The sequence below is a fragment of the Phascolarctos cinereus genome, unplaced genomic scaffold, assembly GCF_003287225.1.
Source record: "Phascolarctos cinereus isolate Bilbo 61053 unplaced genomic scaffold, phaCin_HiC Scaffold_4;HRSCAF=312, whole genome shotgun sequence".
Lineage (NCBI taxonomy): Eukaryota > Metazoa > Chordata > Mammalia > Diprotodontia > Phascolarctidae > Phascolarctos > Phascolarctos cinereus.
In genome coordinates, this window is record NW_027555847.1 from 155615107 (window position 1) to 155636904 (window position 21798).

General features: G+C 41.1%; 1 long non-coding RNA gene and 1 pseudogene across 1 annotated transcript; one reads left to right on the forward strand and one right to left on the reverse strand.

Moving 5' to 3' along the window:
* Positions 1–325: 325 nt before the first annotated feature.
* LOC144456826 (uncharacterized) lies at positions 326–14362 on the reverse strand. The gene is made up of 3 exons (XR_013485956.1): positions 14189–14362; positions 6371–6477; positions 326–758 (listed from the first exon to the last, which is right to left on the reverse strand). It is a non-coding gene; the product is annotated as an uncharacterized LOC144456826 (long non-coding RNA).
* A 53-nt stretch (positions 14363–14415) lies between these two features.
* LOC110194559 (dachshund homolog 2 pseudogene) lies at positions 14416–16678 on the forward strand (annotated as a pseudogene).
* Positions 16679–21798: the final 5120 nt, after the last annotated feature.

Sequence of the window (21798 nt, forward strand, 5' to 3'; positions counted from 1 at the left end):
GGTTTGCTCCAGATTCCATTGAGTAAGATTGCTTTGATTATTTGTTTTAACCAGATTTTACCTAGATAAAAATGTTAGACAGATGAAAGAGAAAGGGGATTCTCACACAGTATGGTTTTTTTTTTTTCCGAGGTCTATTCTCTTAGGGATGACCCTGAGGTCAGTGAAGCCTCTTCTCTCAAGAAATGACTGAGTGGTACCCCACAGTCATTTAATATGTATCAGGGCACTAAATTTAAATGGGATTACTTTGGTGACATGGAGAAAACCTACACTAGAAAAGGACAGAAATTTGTGACTATTTAGTGTAATAAAAGACTACTGATTGGCAGTTAAGAAAAAAGTTTTATTCCCACATTTCATATATTCAATGGTTTAAAAAACAGATAATTCTTATTTCAAAGCTATAATTTTTTTTTCATTTCAGACTATCTAAACATTAATGGAGTGATTGTACATAATCTTAGCATCCAGGCAGTTGTTAGTAAAATGCTACTACATAGAGCTGAAAGGACCTTCAGGGGTCATCTCCTTTCCATTTTATAGAGGAGGAAACTGAAGCCCAGAAAGGCAAAGTGATGTGTCTGAGGCCACTCAGGGAATAAGCAGTAGAACCAGAATTTGGCCTTAGGTGCTTAGACTCCAAGTCTAGGGTGATTTCTGGTAGTATCTTTCTCTTCTCATTTACATGGACCAAAATACAGTATGTTGCAACACAGACAACAATCCATTCAGCCATCACATAATAGGGAAGACTTCTGAAACAAGAAGAAAATCTCATAACTACCTTCTTGCCTTTGGAAGAGAAAAACCACGATGAAAAACATTCACTTGAGTGTCCGAGATCAGCCAAGCCCCCAACAATTCTTTGGCCCCAGGAGGAACAGCATCATTTTGGTAGGATTTCCATGTGACTGAAAGAAAAGCCTTCTGTAAACACTGTCTCTGCCATAAATTTAAATTTAAACAAGGGATGTCAACCAAATTTTGTAACTCAAGGAAAAGCAAACTCTTAGGTCATTTGGCATCTCCCTACTTGGGACCATATAGACCTGGTGTTTTTCTTCCTATTAAACTTAAATTCCTAGCCTGCTATGTATGCAGCCTTGGGTCTATACTACCCTGTGACCTTTTCCTAAGGAGTACTCAGGCAGCTCACTTGCATCTTTTCTTTCTTTCTTTTAAACCTAAATATCATATGTGTATAGGGCCAGCTTAACGTTCCTTAAGGGAAAGTTGGCAAAGAAATCAAGGAACTTGACCTGATATTCTTCTGCGGGAGTTGGCTCTATCTATCCTTACTGAGATCATTTTATAATTATCAGGGGGTCAGCGATACAAGCAGGCCTCAAATTAAGCTAAATTCGAGGAATATGATATTCTCATGTTTGTTTTAAATGTTTATTGCACAGGATAACTGAAAAGAAGAGCATAAGCTTGTTAAATAGATTGTATTTCACGTTCTTATTTTAATGGTGCTGATTTACTACCTTTACATCCCTCCATTTACCTTGGAGCCCACTTTGCCCAAAATAAACTGGTCTTCACTGTATTAGATACAGCACTGGCCTGGCCTCTGACATAATAGGGTGGGGGATGCTCAGTGAATCACTGCTGCGGTAAAATCGAGTCAAATTGGGAATGGGACAAGGCAGAAAAATAGAAAGGAGTCACTGTTCTCATCCTAGGAGCACCTTTTAGATGGTACACAGAGCATTCACTTGGGAGGCAGTTATTACCTGAGTTCAAATCTTGCCACAGTCCCTAGCTGTATGATCCTGGGCAAGTCACTTAATCCTTCACAGACTCAGTTTCTTCATTTACAAAGTGGGAATAATAATAGACCCTACCTCCCAGTGCTGTGAGGATCAAAGATCATAACATATGTTAAGTACTTTGGAAACTATAAAGCAATGTATAAATGCTAGATGTTTTTCTTTTTCTTCTATGAATTAAAGGCGGCTTGCTGCAGTGCAGTGAGATAGATTTGGAGCTAGAGGATCAGGGTATGAATCCTAAAGGTTATTAATGAGGAGACCTTGGGCAAAATACTTTGCCTCTCTGGTCCCCAGTTTCCTCATCTTGGGGAACAGTGGAGTGTCTGGTCTCTAAAGTGCCATCTAGCCCCTAACTCTGAAACCCTTCCTCCTCTATCCCTGTGTTCTTTCTTAAAGGTCTAATGATCCTTTCACTTTTAAAATGCTGATTTCAATACAGTATGGTATGTTTTTTCTCTAATTCCTGCCCTTCTGACTTGTCCATATTGAAGAAAGGAATTTTAGAGCTATGTATTGGTTCAGCTAAAAATCAATCAACAAATAAATGAAAAGCCTAGCTGCATGAACCTTCATCCAAACCTCCAGTCAAAACTCAACCTCAGGGCCAGAAACAGAACTGTTCCACTGTTAATTCCAGTGCTTATTGGCCCCAAAACATAAACAACCTTCCTGTCTAGCTTAATTTCTAAACCCAGTGTGATTTGTATTGAACCTTCAAAATGCTGAAATTTGCCCATCACCACTTCCAATGGCATTCAGTCCATCCCCACCAATATCATGCAATTTTTATAAGCTTCCTTCCTACAAACTGCAATTTAGACTGTGTTGAGCCCCTTCTAAAAGCCATGATCCCACCCCAGAGGCAACTAGTAACTGGAATGTGTTATTTCCTAGGACTGACTGTAGGAAGAGTAGCAAAAGCGGGTGGGGCATGGGGGGGACCAAATATTGGCCATGGGGCAGGTAGAGTCTGGTATGGATGCCAAATTTCTTTATGTGCTACAACTGACAAGAGGCTATTAGAAACCATTTCTCATGATGCATTGTTTAACTTACTCTCACATGATCTGCATTTGGAAAGTAAGGAACAGAGTGTTCAAGCTCATGTGGCTTATAACGAACACTCTTTCAAATAGCTCTGCTAGGCAATAGTTGGACGAGTTGAGGGCTTGGTGGGAAAACTGGAAAGGTTAATAGAAATACACATACAGAGATTGCTTTTAGATCTTTAGCAAAGGCCTGTCAATGTCCTGCAGTATTTTGCCTCCTCTCTCAAGGGATGGGTTGGAGCTCCTGCTCCTGCTGTCTCCATAATAATATTTACAGCAAATGCTATAGATATAGTTGTCCCAGAAGTCTCAGTTCAATTTTAAGCTTTAAGTGTGTGTGTGTGTGTGTGTGTGTGTGTGTGTGTGTTGAAATCTTCTCATTCAGTCCTTACAACAAGCCTAAAGACCTTTAGGTTTCAGTGGCATTATAGATGAAGAAACTGAAGTTCAGAAAGATTAAGTGACTTTAGTAATTGAATGAATAAAAAGCATTTATTAAGCCTACATGGTGCACAGTTATCCCTTCCACATTGCGACATTCCCCATCACTGTTTCAGTATATCCCGGGTTGGCATAAGAAGGTTAATGGGAATTTTTCAGGAGTTTTGTGGAAGCCGCAGATGACACACAAAGGCCAGCAGAAGACACAGTAAAAGTTTAGAACCTCAGAAATGCATGAAAGGTACATATAGTATTGTATCATATCAATATATCTTATCTTCTAATGCCATAATAATTCAGACTTCTTCTCTGGTACAAAGGGAGGGCCCAAAATTTTACACTAATTTTCTGGATCAAGGAGGGGGGCAGGGGGGGATGTGTACCACACCCCTAAGCCTTGGATGTGGAAGGGATAACTGTACCAGGCTCATAGTAGATATAAAAACAAAAATACCAGGGTCCCTGCCTCCAAGTAATTTACAATCCAATAGGGGGAGACAGCACATAAACAGGGGTGGGGAACCTGTGGCGCTCTAGGTCCTCAAGTGCTGCCTTTTGAACTGTGAAGTTTAGATTCTGTCAAAGGGCTGCACACGAGGACCTAGAGGGCCACATGTGGCCTGGAGGCTGCAAGTTCTCCATCCCTAGGGCGTCATAAGGAGGGTGAGCAGAGCCACAGAACAATCATTACTATTGTCACATCATTTCCAGTAGCACTGGTAGTATTAATTTGATGATTATTCCCAGAGAGCTAGAGGTAGAAAGGGGGTTTGGGAAGAGAGAAGGAGAGCTATATTTTTAAAGCATATGTCCATCATTATTTCATTAGCAGCCACCATGTCAGCACCAAAAATTTTAGCTCCTATCTTGAATAAATATAGAGGGCACAGTACTGTGATATTTCTTTATTGCTGAAATAATGTCATTCTGCATTGATAGTATTCAAATATCTGATATTCGTCTTTTTTTTAACATGCAGAACATTCTTTAGTGTGTGTAGCAAAGCAGATGACAACATTCTTAGGTAGTCCTACTGCATGGCTAGATAGTAGTGAAGCATAGATTGGAGCTGCCTAAACATAGTGGCTTAGGAGACTTTTCACCCACTTATTCACCTGCCATTAATAGAGCTCAGTCCCAGGGCAGAATTCCAAGGCTGAATGGATAAACTCCCCTAGGGAGTCATGGGCATGGTGTCTGACTTGGCACTCGTCAAGGTCACAGGGCTAGTAAGCTTTGGGGAAGGATTTGAACTCAGATCTTTCTGCCATCAAGTCCAGAGCTTTCCCCCCCCACCCCGAACCACACCGCCTTATTCTTTGCTATATGCTCCAACCTACACAATTTATTCTCTGTTTGGGGAGGGGGATAAGGGAAAAGAAGGGATCATGAAGCAGGGGGGGTGGGGAGAAGCAATTAGGGAGAGAGTCTGTGGTTCAGTAACAGACACCGTATGCAGGAATCCATTCACCAGCCAGACACTGGAAAAGAATAAGGTGATCCATGAGGGCTGAGGCAGGAATGACAAGGGACAAGGGCAGAGGGGGCCAGCTAAAAACGCTAAGACATTCCCCTCAAGTACTAAGTACGCTTTTAAAAGGAAGAGGGCCAGAGCTTTTCTCAGACTAAATATGGGGTCATCGGGGTTTGTCACTACCACAGGCACACAATGTAACATCGGGGCTAAAATTTCAGCAGACACCAAATATACTCTGTGTCCTCAATTCTGCCACAGTTGCCATGGTTACATGCTCCAGCCCTGGCCTTTGAAAAGATGGCTTCCAACCCATTTCCAGGAAACCCAAATCTTTTTATTCCATTTCCTAGGAAATTCTGGAGACAGAAGGATGAAGGCCTGGTCACTCCAACCCTGACATTTTCTAGCCTGGAATTTCTGGAGAGCATATTCTTTCTCTGATAACCAAAGAGTAAACCAGTTCCATTCTGAAAACAGATTCACTGCAATTACCAAGAAAATAGTAGTTTCCCCGACAACCAATCAATCAACATTTATTAAGCACCTACTTTGTGCCAGGCACTTTGCTAGGTTCTAAAAGTACAAAAACAAAACTGGCCAGTCTTATACTTCTTTTCCTCCTATACATTAAGAACTAAAGTAGGTCTAGGTATTTAAATCTTTGCCTCCCTATCTGTTCCTCAAGTTAAATTACAAACATTTTGGAGAGGATTTCTCCCTGCATCTTCATGCCCCATATTTAAATATGTGATGGGACATAAATTTTATCCAGGAAGTCATGTGATAGGGGAGAATATGGCTTATATTTATATAATATTTTAAAGTTTATAAAAATGCTTTAATCACTGTACCTGATTTGATTCTCAGAGCAACCTACAAGTGAGGAAATTGAGGCATGCAAAAGTTAAATGACTCACCCGGAGTCATAAAACCTCAGTTTTTGTAAGTGCCTAAGGCAGAATTCGAACCCAGGTCTTTCTGACTCCAAGTCTAGTCCTGCTGTCACCACTTCTTGCCGCCTCTCTGCTCTCTGGGGCAGAGTTAAACATTTTCAAAAAAACTTCAGGCAGCAGAGAGAAAGAAATCAATTTATATGTAAGTGAGCAAATGAATGCGTGTTTATTAAGTGCTTACTATGTACCAGATACTATACTAAGCACTGGAAACACAAATGCAAAAGAAAGACCACTCCTTTCCTCAAGGTGCTTGCCTTTTAAAGAAAAAAAGGCAGTACATATAGAGCAAGGCACAGGGACCAGTCAGCAGCCATAAGGCAGTGGAATGATATGTCCTCTCTAGAACCAAAGGCAGCATTGAAGGGATTTCTGTTCAAAGAGCAAGGAGAAAGCTGTGAACAGAGACTGGAGGTGGGTGTGAAGGTAGTGGCTATTATAGGCATGGCAGGAAGATGGTGAACTCTAATAATTCAGTATGGTGCCAAGGTGAGAGCTGGAGATCCAGTTGAGAGCTACAAAGAAGTCATATGGAATTGGAATTTCATCAGAATTTCTATCTCCCTTTGGGGTCATGAGGACATTTTAGAGAGGACTTTAAGAGAAAGAGACACAGAGACAGGGAGGGGCGCAGATAGACAAATAAAGACAGAGAGGAATGTCTTTGCTGACCTTTAATGATGGTAGCATGATACACTGGAAAGAGCACTGGTTTTGCTAATTTCCAACTGTGTGACCTTGGTCAGGTTACTTAGGTCTCTGTACTTCAGTTTCCTCATCTATAAAACAAGGAGGGTTGGGTTAGTGGCTATCCCTTTCCAGATTTCACATTCTATGAATTATAGTATTCTATTATTATTATTGTTATTATGTTATTTTGTATTATTAATTATATTATCATATTATATTATGCTATGAATTATATGATCATCTTCTCATTAGGAGTCAGAAAGCCTTAATTTAAATTGGAGAATGAGATCTGAAGGCATTCAGGAAAATACATTCTTCTAGGCATGGTTCTGGAAATTAGGGAGAGATTTTCAATGGGATATTCCTAATTAAAGACTTTTAGTCTTGACACTACCCTCTACAGCCAAAATAGCAGGATTTAGTGTGAAAGGGCTTTGAATTTGGAATCACAATAACCTAGACACAGATTCTTCCATTTACTACTTAATGTAAGTAAGTACTTACTACCTGTAAGTAACCAAATCCTACTTCCTGCCTTGTGTGCCTTTGAATAAGTCTCTTCTTTGGGGGTTTTAGTCTCCTCACTTGCAAAGTGATAGGACTGAGAATTATTGATCTCTAAGGTCCCTTTCTTACTCTCTCAGTGGGTGATTCTGCAGATCATTTTCTCATTAAGAGACAGGACAAAAGTTTAAATTTAAGTGGCAAAACAAGGTCTGACAGCATTTGGGAGGGTGGATTCTGCTGGAGTGGCCCTGGGAATCTATGATAACATCTTCAGGCCCCATTTGTAGCCGCAAGACAAAGGATATTCAGATTACTGAAGCCAAGGATACGAAATAACTGTCATTCCCTGTAGCTGGATTCTAACTTTCAACTGAGGAAGCATCTAGAACTAGAAAGGACCTCAAGAGATCAGGTCCAGTCCACTCTTTTTACAGACGTAAACACTGAGGCCCAGAGAGGTTAAATGGCCTGTCCACCATAGAGATAGGAGCTGAGATTTCAACCCTGATGCTCTGAGTCCAAATGTGGTATTCTTTGCTCAGTGAAATTTTGCCGCTTTCCTTATATCTATCTAATAAAAATCTAGGGGCAGCTAAGTGGCACAGTTGGTACAGCACCAGCCTTGGAGTCAGGGAGACTTGAGTTTAAATCTGGCCTCAGACACTTACTAGCTGTGTGACCCTGGGCAAGTTACTTAAGCCTGTCTGCCTCAGTTTCCTCATCTGTAAAATGAGCTGGAAAAGGAAATAGTAAACCTATCTTTGCCAAGAAAACCACAAATAGGGTCATGAAGAGTTGGACATGAATACAAATCTATTTGCGTATGGCTGTTTTCTATGTCTCCATGTCTTATCCAATGGTTACATTCATTTAATTCAATCAACAACCATTTCTTTAATGCCCACTATATACAGAACACTTGGGCTAGATGTCAGGGAAGATACAAAGTACAGACAAAGAATGATCCCTCATTTCCTTGAGTTCAGAGTATAGGATAAAATTAGGACTTTACAAAAGACAAAGCAGAGTGACTGTGAAGTAGATCTAGCATCATTAGGCTCTGAGGCTCAGAGGCAAATTGGCATTGAAAAGATGAATTGGGCTTCTAACAAACATGAGGTGAGGAGAGATATTCCTGCACCTTTGGGCCTTTTTGGCATAGTTGTCATACTCAGAGGTACAGAGGTTTTGATTCTCTTTTTTCAGATTAAAAAAAAGTATTTAAAATAAAGAACTGCTCTCAATCTATTAAACACACAGGGAGCTTTGTTTCTACTCCAACTCAACTCAGCAGGAAGAGAGGGCAAAGAGAGGACCATCATATTGCAGTTTGCTGAAATATTTATGAAGAAGCTATTGACTATATGTGATAGTTCTCCCCTTGCTCTTAGTTTTAATCTTTCACAGCTGCATTAATTTGGCCCTTCTTTCCCTCGCCCCCCCCCAACTTTTTTGTTGTTCAGACCTGTGATTTCATCTTTGTACAGAGACCTCCTGCTGTAGAAACTCCCTCCATTGCTGCATATTAATAACTGGTCTGTAATTTATAGCCTCAACTTACCCATTGTCACGTAGCTAATATATGCCAGAGGTAGGGCTTGAACCCTCCTCATCCTGACTCCAAGCTTGGCCCTCCACCTAGTACCCTAAGATCCCAATAAATATGGCTTTATCTTTCTTTTCTGTGGTGTTGAATGTATATACTCTGAGAAGTACAGCCCTATAGAAAGACAAAGAATGAATTGGACAGAGAAGAGAAGAGAATTGGATCAAAATAGTACACTTGGAAACATAGTACATATCAGGAAACTAGAAGAGAGATTTTACTGACCCTTTCAAATAAATTGTATCTTCAGACACCACCCTGTTAATTAATCTAGAGGAAGAAGAGAACATTTAAGGACTTGAATGGACCATATGGTTTCTTGAGATATTAGAAAAGAGTTGGAAAAGTCATGTGAACAAGAGATATAGAACAACTGTTCCAGATGGCAGGAGCTACTGAGAAGGCTTAAGTAATCATGCATGTGGAAAACATTTAACTCTAAAGATGACTGTTAAAAAATAATAATAATTTTCAACAACTCATTAATAGCTTAAAACATCTGGTTCATCACCAAGCTTTTTCAGTGTGTTTAGGAAGATCACTTAAAAAAAGAGGTATAGATGACTTCGATAGGGATAAAGTTGCAGTGGCTTGTCTATTGACCTTGATTCACATATTAGCCAGCTGGTCTCCTCCATTCCCTTTCACAAAGGAAGGCGCTCATGTCATAAGTTGCAAGCAAAGCAGGGAAGGGAAGAAGTGACATAGAAGAAAGAGATATTGCCAGGAAACAAGCTTGCAGGCACCAGAGAAGGAAGTTATCCTTACTTAGGATATCTTAGGTATTCTTACTTAAGGGTTCTCCTTCCCCCTTTAAATTAACTAGAAATAATAAGAAAGGATGATATAGTACAGCAATGTCACTAAACTCCCTAAGGTGACCAGAAACAGATTAAAATATAATTGAGAAATGTTTAATAAAATAGATAAGAATGACATAACACAGATGTTAATTTGTAGTTGCCTAAGTCAATATGAGCTCAAGGGGATCTTTTATTATTTGAGTTTGATACCACTGATGCAGAAGTGTGTTTAGAAGGGTCACTAATGCTATAGTGAAGAAAGGATCAGTCTTGGAGTCAGGATGACCTAGGTAGAATCCTACCTCAAAGGTATATTTACTGTGTGATCTTGGGTGAATCACTGAAACTCCCAGCTCTCTAGTAAACTATCTAAGGCTGGTCAATAAACATTTCTTAAGGACTTACATGTGCTAGGCACTATGCAAAGCACTAGGGACACAGAAAGAAACAGAAACAAAAGCAAACCAGAGAAGAAGTCTGAATTATTATGGTAAAAGATAAAATATGTTGATATTATATAATACCATACAGGTATTTTGTGCATTTCTGGGTTTCTAATCTTTTTCAATGTTGTTTTCTGGCCTTCATGTGTTATCTGTGGCTTTCACAAAGCCCCCAAAATTCCATTTAATTTCTTGTTTTTTGTTAGGCAATTGGGGTTGCTGAGGGTCACACAGCTAGTATGTGTTGTGTGTTGTGTGTATGAGACCAGATTTGAACTCAGGTCCTCCTGACTTCAAGGCCAGAGCTCTATCCACTGCACCACCTAGCTGCCACCCCATTTAATTTCTTATGCTGAACCATGATATATTGAAACTTCAAAGGTGAAAATCTTGATGTGGAAGGATAACTGTGTGTGTATGTGTGTATATATGTGTGTGTATGTGTGTGTAGTAGGTAAAGGGAAATCACAGGGGGAAAGCATTATGGAAAGGGGGAGGACTGGGAAAGGAGTCTTGCCCAAGGTGAATCTTGAACTGAGTCTTGAAGGAAGCCACAAGTGGAGACGAGACTAGAGAGAAGTCCAAGGACAGGGGACAGCCAATGAAAAGGCGTGAAGTCAGGAGACAGAATGCCATGTACGAAGAACAGTGCTGCTGGATTGTAGAACTGCAAAGAGGATTGCCCATGAAATTATACATCAAGGCAGAAAGAATTCAAAATCAAAAATAAGAAACAGGAAAAATCTTAATTGTTTCTCTTTGAATAGAGAATGACTAAAGAAACTTAAGGGGAAAAATGAGATTAAAGAATGAGAACAGTCAAAAAAAGGTAGATTTTTTTAAGGAAACTTCATCAGTTTAGGAAATTCTAGAAGAGGAAAAACCACATGCCTTCCAGAGGAATCTCTATTACAAATGTATAAAGGGAGTTTGATGTGTTATGGTATGGCAAGGGTGTGATGACAATAGGCAATTTCAGAAGCTGGTTAACATGTGTGACTTCTCATGGTGAACGTAGCCTAGAGCAGGGGGCTCACATACAAAGACTTTTGCACTGAGTTTCTGGCCATAATGAATCTTCAGACTCTATGATGAACTCAGGAGAGGAGGACTTTTCTTGATGGCCCTATACTATTTGTCATTATATTGTCAGAATATATTTGTAGATTTTTGTGTTAATTGACTTCTACAGGTATTTTTGTTAGTATGTGTTGGGAGGAATGGGGTAGAAAGCAGGGGAGTTAGTCCAGGCCCAGGCCAGTTAATAAAATCACAGAAGTGGATAACAGAGAGGTGAGGTGTTAATGTGTTTACAAAAAAAAAAAAGTGCAAAGGTGTTATCCCTTTAGGAAGTGTTATCCCTGTTATTCCTTTAGGAAGTGTAAAGAAGTTTCCCTGATGGAACTGGAAACCACCTGGCCATTACCCACCAGCCTTGGAAGCAGAAATAGAGTCAGAGAGCAGATCGGTGGGCTGAGACCCCTAGTCTCAACCAGAAGGCAACATGGCATAAGGGTTTCACTTTCCTCCCTCCCCAATTCATTGGTCCCACCTACTCACCCAATGGGAAACAATGCTTCCATCAGGAAATGGAAACACGAAGGCTGAGAGTTGGGGGCAGGTAGCACTTTAAAAAAGTATTACCCTGGGGGGCTTCCCGCAGATTCAAGAGAGAACTCATCTTTGGCAGTCAAAATGAGATGCAAATTCATATTCCATATATTGCTTATCAGTATGAAAAGTTTACATAATGAGTTTATTTGTTTATTCAACTGCATACATGGAGTTCCTGGGAACCTTGAAAAACCAAACATTATATTAAGTCAATGGGAATTTTTCAGATATCAAAGGGATTATTTAATGTCATCATCCTCATGGTCATCTAATCCAACTCCCTCATTTTATAGGTAAGGAAAGAGGTCAAGGGACTTGCCCAAGGTCACAGAGCTAGCAAGCAGCATAACAGAGATTCAGACCCAATCCTCTGACTCCAAATTTCATCAAGCTGCATATGGGACATGATGAGGTAATGAATGGGTCAACTGGCTTCAGTCAACCAGAAAAATTCAGTGATTTGAAGTCACTAAGGGATGAACACTTAGCACAAGCTAAGTGTTCCTTCACCATCAGGAATTCTGCATGCTTATCTGTTTTCATTTCAATGTGGGCCATATGGTCATGTGCTCCCCGACATCCAGCTGTGCCAAATGTGGGGCCACCTGGAAATAAATGTCTGCTCTTGTCAGGAAAAAGGGGGTCTCAGAGAAGGGGGATAGTAATAGCTCATATGACAGAACTGAGGTACTGACTAGTGGCTTTGTACTACTGATAGAGCAGGACTCAATATATTTTTTTCTGCCAAAATGTTATATATACATATATATATATATATATATATATATATATATATATATATATATTTTCTTTTTTTTAATAGTTGTGTGTTTTTCTGTTTTAAAAATTTTACTGTTTTAAAAAACACACACACACACAAATAAGCAACAACAAAAACAAACAAAATCAACCCCATGAGAGAAACTGAATAATTCACTAATCCTTAAGAGGGAAAGGAGGAAAGGGGAGAAAGCAAGGAGACAGAAAGTGTGGAACTATTTATGAATCTAATAGCCTCTTTTCAATCCACATCCTTTTTGACCTTTCTCTTGATCTCCCTTGTCTTCCTCTTTTCCTGGCCAATCTCTCCTGTTCAGATTCTCACCACCCTGCTCTCTCCTTGTTCTCTCTCTCTCTCCCTCCCTCCCCTTCTCTCTGTCCCTCTTTTCCCCCTTACCTGCCTCTCAGTCTCCTTTGTGGGTTCTTCTATTGCCAAATCTTGTTATTTCTACTTTCACAACCTCTTATGTACATAGTCCCTTCTCTCCACTCACATAGCTACCCCAGTAGTGTAAACTCTTATCACCTTGTATCTGGACCACTGCAATAACCTTTCCTTGATCTCCCTGCTTCAAGTCTCTTCCCACTCAGTCAACCTTCCACTTTGCATCCAGGTTATCTTCCTTAAAACCAGGGTCTGACCATATCACACACCCCATCTCCCTACTCAAGAAATTCCAAGGGCTCCCTATTGCCTCCAACATCAAATAAAAAATCCTCTGCTTATTTTTAAAAGCCTTTTACAATCCTTCCTACTTTTCCAGTCTTCTTACACTTTACTCCCTTCGTTGTACTCTCTGATCTTTTGACAATGGCATTGCTGTTCTTGGACAAGAGACTACATCTCTATTTCTGGAACCAGCAGCTTGGCAGGGCCCTGAATCTCTATTCTCCAGACAATCCCACGTCTGGAATGCCTACCCTCCTAACCTCTGCCTACTGGCTTCCCTAACTTCTTTTAAGACAACTCAAATACTACCCTCTTCAGGTAGTTTTTTTTTTCTTTTCTGCACCACCTGTCCCCACCCCCACCCCCCACTGGTAGTACTTGCCCTCTAAAATTACCTTCTGTTTACATTGTATGTATCTTATGTGTGCATGGTTGTTTGCATGTTGTTTCTCCCAGCAGAGATTGTGTTTTTGTCTTTTTTGTTTGTTTATATCTCCAGCATTTACTGAATGCTTAATAAATATTTTGTGGCTGACTGACTGAATTACCTTCTTGACTAAAATGGAGCACTAGGGAAATTCCAGGAGAAGAAACAAAGATTAACATGATACCTTCCTTCATCCCAATAAGAAACGACTAAACTGGGGTGGAGCTGCTAAGGAGTTCAAAAATCTAAACTAGGGAATCAATTTCTCTAGAAGCACCTACTCTCTCCCTACACCTATATCAACTATTTGAAAAAGGGAAGCTAGAAGAGAGGCAAGGCCAGGAGAGGAGAGAAGCACAGAAATTAGAGCAAAGGAATAAGGAATGGAAGAAAATAAAAGAGAGGAGAGGAGGAAAGGAGAAAGGGAGGGAGGGAAGGACAGAGGAAAATGAAGGGGAGGAGAGGAGAATGAAGGGAAGGAATGGAGAACAGAACAAAATGGAGGAAAATGGAAGCCGTGCAAGAATAGAAGGGAGAATAAAAAAGAGGAGAGGACAAAACAGAGGAGAGAAGAATAAAGATGAAGAAAAACCGAAAAGAAAGAAGAATGGAGGAGAATGAAAGGAACAGAAGAGACGACGGGGGAGGGGGGGAAAGAGAAGTAGGGAAGGAGAGGTGGAGAAGGAAGAGAAGGAGACGGGGGAGGAAGAGGCGGAGGAGGAGAACGGGAGGAGGGGGCAGAGGGAGAGGACAAGGAGGAAGAGAAGAGAAAAATCTCAAACTGGTCTGTCCTTCCTAACGCTGGAGACGCATACAGGGTTTGGGTTAACATGAGCCTGTTTGGAATAGTGTGAAACAAACACTGAAGGAGTGAGAGACGATTAGAGCCCCGGAGAAGCGGGGGGACAGAGCCCCACCCAGGGACCGACCCTAGCTGTTCAGGCACTTACTATTTCTGACAACTTTGAACAACTGCAGCAGCAGCGGCGGCGGCGGCGGCGGCGGCGGCAGCGAGGGGGGAAGGGAAGGGAAGGGAAGGGGGAGCGCTAAGGGCTTCGTCAGGGCCGACCCCCTCCATCCTCCATCCAGTCGGGAGTCGCCTCCCCCGTCTCCAGCTCACCAAGCCCCTCCCCTCGTCTCCTCCCCCCTCCCCTCTGGATTAACAGCTTCAGTTCCAGCCGCGGCCGCGGGCAGCCACGGAGGGCGGGGACTGTGGGTGTAAACCAGTGACTCGGCTTGGGCCTAAGGAAGTGGCTGCTCTCCTGGTGGACGGGCCGGAGCTCCCGCGCCCGCCCGCCCGCCGCTGCTCCGCCGATCGCTCCCCGCGCGGCCCCGGATCGCGGGGCTGCCCGCGGCCTCCGCTGAACAGAAGAGCCCGGCCCGATCGCCCGCGGCGGACACCCTCGAGCAGGTCCGAATCCGGGGAAGGGGTCTTGGGGGCCGTGAAGGGCCGGGAGTGGGGGGGCAACCGCTGCAGACCCGCCTCAGCCAACGCAGCCGCCGCGGCCGCTCCCGCAGCTCGAGAAAAGCCTTTGAAACTTTTACATACCTCGGCTGCGACCCCCCCACCCACCCACCCCATCCCCCAACGCCAGTTCGGGACCGAGGACGCCCCACCCCCGCGGCGCCATTGCACCCTGGGAGAGTCGGGATCGGACAATGCTTGCTTCCTCCGGCCCTTTTGTGGTCCAGGCCTCTCGTCTACGCGCCTTCCCTCTGCTCCCCGTATCCTAGCGGTTGCAATTGCGGAGACCCTAAAAATAATATAGAAGATGAAGCTCACGGCAACAAACGGCCTCCATGGGGAGGAAAGCCCGGAGAGAGCTGAATCCGAAAACGAAGAACTGAATTCAAATGCGGGGCTAGACCTGCCATTTGTGATGTTGCCCCACCCCCTACTTCCCGTTAGCCTGCCTCCTGCATCAGTTGCCATGGTGATGCATCAGATGAACCACTTCAATACTATTTCCAACATGGCTGCTACAGCTCAGAGGCAGAGTCCACTGTCCAGAGCAGGGGCTTCTGTTATCAAAGAAACCGACGGCTCTCCTGCTTCTTCTCCCGAAGAGAGCGGTGGGCCTGAGGGCCTGGATGCTTCTAGCTGCTCACCTTCCCAGCTTGAGGACACGCCCAAGGTAATTGCTTTGATGCCTGATGATGGAGAAAAAGAACTTCCTGAGCAAGGTAATGGATCCAACCCAAAAAAACTCCAGAAGGAAAATGTTCTGTCCCTCAGTCAAGAGCTTTTCATTCAGCACAAGGTACTGTGGGGAACAAAAAGAAGCATAAGACAGGGAACCTGCCCACAAGATGCTTACAGTCAAGTTTGGGAAGCAAGACAAACAGGAGAGATGCAAATTGCCATTCCGGTAATGAAACCAAACCTAGATAAAAGTCAACTGGCTGGCCAGATCGTGGCTCCTGGATTCACAACCCCGTTTATTTTTGCTGATAGCCTTTCCTCCGTGGAAACGCTTTTAACCAATATTCAGTTCCTGCTGAAAGTGGCTCTAGACAGTGCCCGGGTCCAGGAAAGGCAAATGCAAGAAGAAAAGAAGGAGCTGAGAATGGAGCTCTACAGAGAAAGGGAGATGCGGGAGACTCTGGAAAGGCAGCTTGCCGTTGAGCTGCAAAGCCGGGCCACAGTTCAGAGGCGCCTGAAGAAAGAGAAGAAGGCCAAGAGGAAGCTACAGGAAGTCCTGGAATTTGAGTCCAAGCGCAGAGAGCAAATGGAGCAGGCCCTGAGGCAGGCCACCGGAGGCGACAGTGTGCTCAGCATCCTCAGAGGTTTTGGATTCTCAGAAAGAGATCTTGAAGGCATTGGGACTGAGTCTGACAGTGCAGAAATGCAAGAAAACATCAACCCCACCACCATGTACTGAAGGAACTTTCTATTAAAAAATATATATCTATGTATGTACCATCATCCATTATCTGAAGACTCCTGTATATTTCATTAAAGAATACCCTACCAACCTTTCCATGCTTTCCAGTGCTGTGTGAAGAATGAAAGTTGCAGCATCAAACTGGAAGAACCATTGGTTACATTTTAATCTACAGCAGCATTGTGAAGAACCGTGGAAAGGTTTTATAAGCTCCCCATGCTAAACTAAGCCTGTTGCAGTCGATGGTTTGTAGGTCTCTCCTCCCAGAGAAGTTTTAGAGTTTTTAAGCACATGCAAGAATTATTCCCTCTGAGAGAACTAACTTCCCCCCACCCCACCCCCTTTCCCACCCTTTAAAGAGGCAGTAGTTTTGTTGAACAGTGGCACAAATATATTAATCGGCCTGAAACGGCCCCACTGGCTTTACCTAAGTGCAGATCCTGAGTCCGCTTTGGCACCAAGACCAGTCACCGTGGAGCTGTTGCAGTTGTGTTCGTATTTTAAGCTTTGTTTACTGAACCAGATATTCAATAAATATTACATTTTGCTGAGAAACTTGTGTGTATTTTTTTGGGGGAAAAACATGATAATGTAAAAAGTGTTCTGTCAGTTAGTTAAAAGACTAACATAAAAGAATGAGAGCTAAACCTTCATAGCTGAAGTTCTGTAATTATAATTGAAAGTTTTGTGCTCTCTTCAGCTTGGTTTGGGATCTTTTCCAATGATAATATGAATATTCAATAGAATATTAGGTTATAGAAACATTTGAGTATAGTTTCTCTGTTTACCATATTAAATTATAATATGCATTATTTAAAAAAAATGTTCCTGCTAAAAACTCTTTGTCTTAGGAACAGTAAAAAAAAAGAAAAAGGGACTGGATTCCAGAAATAAAAAGACTGGTGAGACAACATAAAACTTGGTGTATACCTTAGTATACAGAAGTTCTTTTGCCTCCTCCCTACCTGGGAAAATCAAGGTGCCAACTATAGAGAAGCCAGCAAAGGAGATATAATTGGGGGGTGGGGAGGTGGACTCTTACAAGTGGCTTACCTAGACCTGTGGAACTGGGAAGGATATATATTTATTCGTTCAACAGGCATCAAAAGTGTCTATGTGCTAGGTACATTGAACTGGGTATTGGGGATACAGAAATGAAGACATCAGTTCCTCCTTTCAAGAAGTTTTTGTTCTGTTGGGAGAATAACATGCATGGGTGGCTAAGTACAAAGTAATTTCATTTGGGGGAGGGAGGTGGAAAGCGGGGAGGGATACTAGTAATTGGGGAATGAGGAAAGGTCTCATGCAGGAGGTAGCACGTGACCTGAGATTTGGAGGAAGAAGCTAAGGATTCCAGCTTCTATTTCTTCCTTATTGAGTATTTAGCCAGGTTATCATGTCTGTGTTCTCTTCCCCTGTCTTCTCTCAGAAGAACCTGGGTAGGGATGGGGGTGGGAGTGCTTCTAATCTTAAAAAAGCCAGGCCTGTCTCTTCTTTTACACACACACACACACACACACACACCCATACACGTCCATGTGTATGTATATTCATATATTAATAATATATGCATATATAAAGAAAGAAGTATGTGTGCATATATTACATGGAGGTAATAGGCATGTATATGCATACATGCATGAACATATACACGTATATATTTCTACACAGATGCATATTGCATTTGTGCATGTGCCCATCAATATATACACATGCACATATTTTATACATCATATCCTACATATGTGTTTATACACAAATATGTATATGGAATGTACATATTTCTATACCTAGGTATGTATATGTACATTAATTTTACCTATACCTGCAAATATTTCTATATAGAGAGAAATAAATGTGCATGTATATACATGAATTTGTACATATACATGTGTGTTTCTGTAGAAATAAACACATGCGCATGTATAGACATGAATGCATATATATACATGCACATGTTCTGTATGGACATGTATATGCATGAATACGTACATGCATATGCACCTATATCTATACAGGGAAGTATGTGTATATGTATATAAACAATGTATACATACTGTGTAATACAATATACACGTGAATATGTGCATTTCTATACATGATGGCATGTGTCTTATACATATAAACATGTGCATACATGTATATGTCTATATGCATATGCATGTATCTCTCGCCACACCACTTCTTTCAGAATCTCCTTCCTTTCCCCTCTCCCCTAGCTTCCTCTATCTCATGGACTTTCTGTTCCATGTCAGATAAGCCCAGGGAGCCTAGGAGGGTCCTTATTTTCATCTCCTTCCTTACCAAGGTTGAGCACTTGCTCTCCAGACATGGGGTCAAAGCCTGATCCTGTCACTTCCTGTGCAATCCTACAAAGGTCACTTCAGCTCTATGCTTCTTAGTTAACTTACCTTTGAAAATAAAGGCATTAAACTGAATTAACAAATGTCGCTTTCATCTCTAAATCCCATGTACCTATAGAATCATATGAATAATCTATAATAATGGCAGAAATGTGGACTCTGACTTCCTCACCTAGCTTTTATTATTACTCCTATCTTCACTTGCATTGGCAGGAGGTTGACAGCAAAGAGAATCTCATCCAGCCCTCTATCCATCTGCTACATTGTTTTAAAGGGCAGTAATGGGTGAGTCCCTGAAGTTGTGTTTGGGAATATGGGTTCATAATCAGGGACAGAAGCGGCATGAGGAATTTCTTAACATCAAATCAGATAGTTGTCTGGGATAAAGAGTCTTGGGTCAGGATCAGACAACAACAGTTGAGAGGGCATCCTTCTAGCTCTTATTGGCTCCCTGGCTTGGTATGGTGGCTCAAAGCATAACTGTGCACCAGATAGAAAACAGCTCTTGTCAAAGAGTGGCTTTCTAACCACTGCAACTCTGTTGATTGGAGCAGAGAGCAGCAGACAGTCCTAAAGACATGAAGCCTTGCAGATATTTTCAGAGATAAACACAGCAATCAAGAGAGACAATCCCAGCAGAGATCATCAGAAGGAGTAAAGATGCAAACATGTGACACCTAGAAGGAATATTTTGACCTCTAACCGAGAAAAGTGTGATAGCATCCCTAGAGGATGTCAGCAGTTCTGTAGTATATAAGTAGACTTAGGCTTGGCCATGTGAGCTCATCTGTCACATGTTTCCCCATTTATGTGCCCTGGCCACATTGGTCCCTGACTTGTGCTCGTTCTCACAGGTTCCATGTCCATATGTGATCCCTACACATATACCCTTCATGCTGTATTCCCTGGTCACATGTTATTCTCTATGTATGTGCCTTTCCTCCCTGGTAGTATATAGTTGTAACCTGTGTGCATGTATGTTCAAAGGAGGCTTGGTAATCCTTCTTGGAGAACTTAGAAGATGGAGAAAAAAATAGTATCTATTTATTTAAAAAATGATAACACACCCTGGTTTTAAAAAACAGGTTTCCCTCCCACCCCCACCCCCAGGATTTTATTGTTAGAATTTGCCAACAAGACTATTACCTTCCTAGCACTTTGAAACAGTATAGGTGAAGGTGGGGCATATGAGGTATATATACATACACATATGCACGCATATATGTATGTACTATAAATATGTATACATACTTGTGTGTATATGTATATGTGTGTATATCTATGTATAGATAATGCTACCCCAGCATGGACTTGTGTTGAATGGGATTATTTTCATGGTACCTGGTGAAGGTTGGTAATGAACTCATCCAAAATATAGATATACGAAGATTCAAACAGAGCATTAGAAGAGAAGAGAAATGGACACAGGACATAGATATTAGCTTAAAACTGTGGCTAACTCCTGCCACTTCTGATGGGATGTTTTCCTTCTATCATACTGGGAAGCAGAAGCCGTCCTTCCAGCTGTTGTTCTCATCCTTAGAAGCTGTGTCATAAGACTATAGTGTTTTGAGAAATGTATCTTCCAAGTTTCGCCCAGGGGCTATATGAATCTAACTATAAAATGTTCTTTGCAGAAATAAAAGACAGACCTAAATAATTGGAGAAACATTAATTGTTCATGAGTAGTCCAATAATACAATGGTCCATATAATAATTATAATAATATAATGTCATAGTAAAAATATATGGCAATAATAATATATAATAGATATGTATGTTTAATATAATAATATAATATAGTAGTAATATGATAGTCCATACTATCTAAAGTAATTTACTACAATGTTATACCAATCAAACTTCCAAAAGAATTTTTAATATAGTTAGAAAAATCAATAACAAAATTCGTGAGAAGGAAAAATCTCAAGGATAATGTTGGGTTTTGTTTAAGTGGTGAGAAAGGAGGTCTATCAGTACCAGATCTCAAAATGTACCACAAAGCAGTAATCATTAAAATGATCTGGTACTGGTTGAAAAGAGAAAGAGAGACAGAGACAAAGAGAAGTCAATCTGTGGAACAGATTGGATACACAACATACAGATGCAAACACACAGTATCATTGTGCTTGACAAAGCCAAAAACCCCTTACTGGGAAAAGTGAACAGCAGTCTGACAGATTAGTCTTAGACAATACAACAAAGTCAGCTACAAATGAATACATGACCTACATATAAATGGTCACATAAATGCAACATCAGAGGAGCAAGGAGAAAGAAATTACCTTTTAGATATGTGATTAGAAGAAGAGTTCTCAGTTGAAAAAGTGATAGCATCACACAAGATAAAATGGACAATCTTGATAATATGCAATTTAAAAGGTTTTCCACAAACAGGTTTAATGTGGTGAAAATTAGAAGCAAAACAGGTACCTGGGGGAGAAATATTTGTGCCAAGTTTCTCTAATAAAGGTATCATATCTGAAAAGCATGCGCACATACATATATACATATGTACACATATGTGTATGTACCCAGAGACATATAAGGAACTGATTAAAATTTACAAGATAGCCTTTCTTTGATACATAGATAATCAAAGGATATGAACAGGCAGTTTTCAAAGGAAGAAACCCAAATGATCAATGATTATATGGAAAAATGCTTTAAATCTCTATAATAATTAGAGAAATGCAGACTAAAGTAACTTTGAGGCTCCAATTCACACCTATCAGATTGACAAAGAAGACAAAAGAAGGAAATGAAAATGTTGGAGAGGCTGTGGGAAAACAAGAATACTAACACACTAATATTAATGCTATACTGGTGGAGCTTTGAATTTGTCCAGGTATTCCTGAAAGCAATTTGAAGTGACCCCACCCCCACCCTCATGCCCAAACTGTGTAAACATACTCTTTGACCTAGTTCTATCACTAATAGGCCTATACCACAAAGTAATTAAAGAGAGAGGGAAAGGATTCATAAAAAAAAAAATTCTATCTGCTCTTTGACTGATAGTCAAAAATTGGATAGTGAGGGAGTGTCCTCCTTTTGGACACTAAATAACTTGTGCTATGTGATGTAATGAATATTATTGTGTTATAAGAACTGTTGAAATAGATAGTTTCAGAGGAAACTAAGAGGACCTTTATGAAATGATGCAGGGCAAAGTGAGTGAAAATAGAAACGTATATAATAATAACAAAATTATAGTGAAAATAACTTTGAAAGACTATAATTCCAATCAACATAATGATAATTCACAAGTCCAAAAGAATGAAAATGAAATATGCCACTTACCTCCTGACAGAG